Raw genomic sequence first — 4,843 nt, 5'->3', positions numbered from 1 at the left:
GGGCACTGCCGGGGCCTGCACCTGCTGCGACACGACTTCGGGAGCCACTTGGGCCTGGCAGTTTGTCACCACTAAAAGCCTCATATCCTGACTTCCCCTGCACTATTAATCTCGGAAAAACGCATTGTCAAACCTAATGAAAAAGGGAAAGCCACCGAGGAGAAGGTGTCCACACCTCAGGCTGACAGTTGTCAGGCAGGCCGGCAGCGGTCCTGCTGGGGACAGAGCTGGATGACGAGAGCGGCCGGAAGGGCCTGGAGAGGTGGGCCATGGGCTCGGGGCCTGGGGCAGACGGAGCCAGTGCCCGCTGGCCGCGGGTGGCCCCACCGCCTGGCAGGAAGGAGGACTGAGGACAGGAGCCGTGTGGCCCGGGGGGACACTTCCAGGGACGTGGAGCTGCAGGATCCTCCCAAGGAGAAGTGGCCCCTGCTGAGGGCTTCTCCCTGCTGCCGAGTGTTCTGCCTCCCGCCTGAGAGCCCACCGAGGGGGCGGGGCTGGGCGCTCAAAGGGCCGCACGCAGCCAGCGTCGGCTGGACCTCGTCCAAAGCTTTCGCCTGGTCTATAGATTGGTCTATAATGTTTATAAAAAATTAAACATTTGAAATTGGATGGTCTATGTAAAAAAAAAAAAAAAAGAACAAAGTTGCCATTTCTCTTGAAAAAAATTAAAAATCTGGTCATTGGGACAGAGTCCGACCGAAGGGCAATCAGCCACAGTGGCAGGGTCCTGTCTGGGGGCAGGAGCCTTTCAGTGACCCTGGGCCCAGCGTCCCTAACCACCTGAGCACTGGCCACAACGCCAGGGGAGGCAGCTCTGATTCCGGGGACCGGGCCGCTTCCCCTGCCCCCACCCCCAGCCTGAGTTCGTGCCTCCAGGGCATGCTGGGGTTTTGGTAACCCGGGCCTGGTAGATTATCTTCAGCGTCCTGTCCTGGCGCAGCTCCTTCCTGCCCCCTCCTCCGGCCGGCCTCGCCATCGCAGGCACCACGCTGGACGCTGCAAGGGGCCCAAGGAGCACGGCCTGATCTGCCCCACCCCGTACACTGCCGGGGCAGGAGACTCGGCACGGAGCACGCCCAGCAGTCGGCCCTTTGGTCCTGGGCTCCCCCACCCACGTGGCCACGAGGAGAAAGTTGCAGGCAGAGGCCATCGACGAAGCAGGCCAAGGCTGTGAGAGGGAGCGAGCCCAGGGACGTCAGCCCGGAAGTCTTCCCGTAGGAGGAAGGGCGTGAACTGGCTTCCTCACCGGAAATGAGACGATGGTGTCCAGTGGCCGGCCCCCCGCTGTCCCTCCTCCACCCTGGCCTGCCGGCCGCCCCGACACACACACCGCGGCCCACGGCTCGCTCTGCCCTCCGCGCCCCCGCTACCTCCAGGGTCAGCCCTTCCTCCCAGGGCTCTGAGGCGGCGCGTGGCCGCTCCTCACGTTAGAGACCCTGCGTCCCGTAAAGCCTAAAATATCTGGTCCTTTGCAGGAAAATCTGGACAACTATTGCTGTGGAAGCCGAGCAAGAATAAACCAGAGTGTGAAGAACTTATGATTCAGGAAGGTCCGCGCTGGACTGTGATGCTGACCCCGTCCCTATGACCCCACATTTTTCCTATTAAAAAAAAACATTTTTGGAAATTTTTATTTTCTATTCCTGTTTTAGTTACAGTTGACACAATATCGCGTTAGTTCCGGGCGCACGGCACGGTGGTTACATAAGTACGCACCTAGCGAAGCGACACTCAGACGAGGGCCGCGGCACCACACGCAGGCGCCAGCGCGTCAGCGACGCCTCCGCCGCGGGCCGCCCTTCCTGGGACCCTGCGGGAGCGGCACTCCCTCGGACCTTCCGCTTGTCACCCAGCCCCCGCCCCTCCCATCGGGTGGCTGCCAATTTCATTGCTCTGTATCTATGAAGATTTTTTCTTCTGTTCGCTTTATTAGGAAAAACAAAAGCGCCTGCAATGTCCCCGCCCACGGGCTCCACTGTCGACAACTTGACCTGCTCCTGCCCCGTCCGCATATTGCGCTTCACTAAGGAAGCTGAGGTCACAGGGTTTGGGCCTGGCCTGCCACACCGCACTGAGCCTGGGCCTCGCTGCCCGGCCGGGAGCCTCCCTAACCAGCCAGACGGACGGACGTGCGCGGGGTTCGTGCTGCGGGGCGCCAGGGCTCTGACTGTCCTGCGTGCCGTTGCTGTCTCGACGTATGGAGAACTTTGTGATCGTTGACAGGCTGTTTCCTGGAAAGGCGTCGCCAGGTCAGTGAAATGGCTGTCTTCTAGCCCAAAGAGGGTCTGTCACCACGTCCCTCGACGGGCGTGGGCGTGGGCATGGGCGTGAGCCGGGGTCCTGAGGACTTCTCGCTCAGCGCCTCCAGCCAGGGCCCAGCCGGCCCCGGGGCCGGGCCTCCTTCCCGGTCATCACGGTGGCTCTGACGGAAAGTGTTGGTGGGACCAGTGCTCAGGCCTCCAGAAAAACAGAAGGAAAGACTGTCCCGGAATAAATGACATAATAAACAGAAGGAAAGACTGTCCCGGAATAAATGAATAAAATACATGGGTATCTTCAAACCCACGCCTGGAGGTCAGGAGCCTGGAAACCCAGGGTCCCCCATGCCGGCTCTGGCGCCCATCCTAGGGGAGGTGGGTCGGCCGACCTTCAGGCCGACGGGGTGAACGCTGCCCCACGACGAGCTCACGTGCAGCGCAAAACCCCAATGCACGCGCCGCCCCTTGTTCAGGAAACAGGGCTGTGCAAACGGCCGGGGCCGGGCGCCCGGAGCCTGTGCTCACGCGCGGGCTCCACTGCATTTGTCAAGAAGAGTTTTTCTCCTCGCCTTCTTCTCTGGGCACTTCTAGGTGCAGGACAGAGAACATGTCTTCATTAGGGACATTAACATTCACAGGCTGTAGTAAATTTTGACAGTGAAAAGGTCTCCGTAACCTTTAGTTGTGCAGAAATTTACTTCCCAAGAAAATTACATCTGGCACTGTCTTAATTAATGCTAGCTTTCTTTTCTGAAAATTGTGGGCTTGTCAGTAAAAAAGGCAGAAAAACCTGAATTTAAAAGGCTGGACACAAAAGACGCTGAGAAATGAAGCTGTGCGAGATTTCACAATATTGGTCTGTTTTGTTCCGCAGAGCGCACGGAAGGGTCTCGTTGGATGTGGCCGAACGCGGCAACATCCGTGCACCGTGGGATCGATTCGAGCTCTCTCTCTTTTGTCTCTGAGTTTTAGCATGGAAAGCGCGCCAGGGCAGGTATTCTATTTTAAAAGCAATAGGTCAAATAAAATCTATACCTACGAGGAAAAAAAATAATCTATGACTTCATGTCTTACCTTCCTCCAAAAGCTCGCGTTCGCCACGGCTAACGGCGAGGACGTGGCCGCTCTCCTCCCCTGAACCTTGATTATCGGGCCTCGTCCTTCCCGGCGTGAAGCGGGCTCTCTCTGTCTCATGGGAAGGCCTGGCTTTGTGCTCCAATAATTCTACTTTCCGCGACTCAGGCTCTGCTTTGCCAGCAGGACGCTTTTGTTTTCCATGGGGTCCAGAGATTCCCCGCCCCCCCCGGTTTTGCACTGGGGTGACCCAGCGTTGTCCCCTCCAGGTGGAGGAGGACCCACATTTGCTGTCCCGAGAGCCTTTTCCAACAACACACGCTTTACATCGTGGCGGCACGAAGCACACGTTTGGGCACGTCTCAGCTTCGCCGTGTGGGGGGTCGGCGTGGACCTGGAGAAGGCATGCAGCCCCCCACCCCGGACCCCGGCAGGGCAGCAGGAAGCCGATCTGCCCCCCGCAGAGGAGCTGGGGCTCCCGTATGAGCCCCCTGGGGCCCCGTCCCACTGCCACACAGGACCCTCTGGACACCGGGCCTGTCCTTGGACCATTGACGTGGCCGCTGTTCCCGATTCTGGTCCACGTGGGGCGACTTGAGGGCTCTCAGCCAGAGTTGGGTCCCCACAAATTGTCCGGTAAGGGTGGGCCCCACCTTGGCTGGTCAGGCAGGAAGGCGCGCTTTGGCCCGGCCCCCCCGAACACCGCCGTGACCCCGGGGGAGCTGCTCGCTGACGGGGCGCGGGCCTCGGCGGCCTTGGCTTCCCCGGCTTCCCGTCGACCCGGAATTTAATTACGTGGTTTTGTCTCCATTATACGGTTTTTTAATGCTTATTTCATATTTATGGTAAGTGCTCTTAGTTTTCTATTCATGGCAATGATATAAAGCTTCTTCTAAAAATTAAATCTGGTTAAGTAAAAAAGAAGAATGCATATAAATTAAATAAAAACATTACGAGTCGCCGCGGTTCCCGGGTGTGGCCCCAAACGGAGCGCGTGAGCGCCCGCAGCCCGCAGCCCCGGCCTCGGGGGCCAGAGCGGGCCGGCCGGGCCGGCGAGCAGCTCTGCCGCCCTCTGCGCCCCAGGAGCTCGGTCCTCGAGGCGCCGCCTATGGAGCTGGCTTGTGCTGATCCCACGGCAGCCGGCCCTCTCCCTCCCTCTGTAACTCAGGGCTTCCGGGCTGCAGAGAGGCCCCCTGCGTGGCGACAGATGCCCCCGCTCCCCTGGCCGGCCTGCGGGAGGCAGCGCTTTCCGACAGAAGGGTCATTAAACAGCGCGGGCCGCAGCGGCTCCCCACCCGCTCCTTCACCCGCGTCCGGTGCGGGCCACGTGACGCGGTCTGTCACCCCAGGCCCACTCACAGTGCGGGTTCATGCTCTCACGTGGTTCGTACACGGGACAGGTTGGCAGGTCAGGCTGAGGGTCTGAAATGCAGAACAATGCAGGTGCTCGGGGGTCCCCGAGTGCGGGGGGACGCAGGGCCTCAGGGGTCGACGGGGCCTGGAGGACCCCC

The sequence above is a fragment of the Pteropus vampyrus genome, unplaced genomic scaffold, assembly GCF_000151845.1.
Source record: "Pteropus vampyrus isolate Shadow unplaced genomic scaffold, Pvam_2.0 Scaffold356, whole genome shotgun sequence".
Taxonomy (NCBI): Eukaryota; Metazoa; Chordata; class Mammalia; order Chiroptera; family Pteropodidae; genus Pteropus; species Pteropus vampyrus.
Note: the sequence above shows the minus strand (reverse complement) of the source record.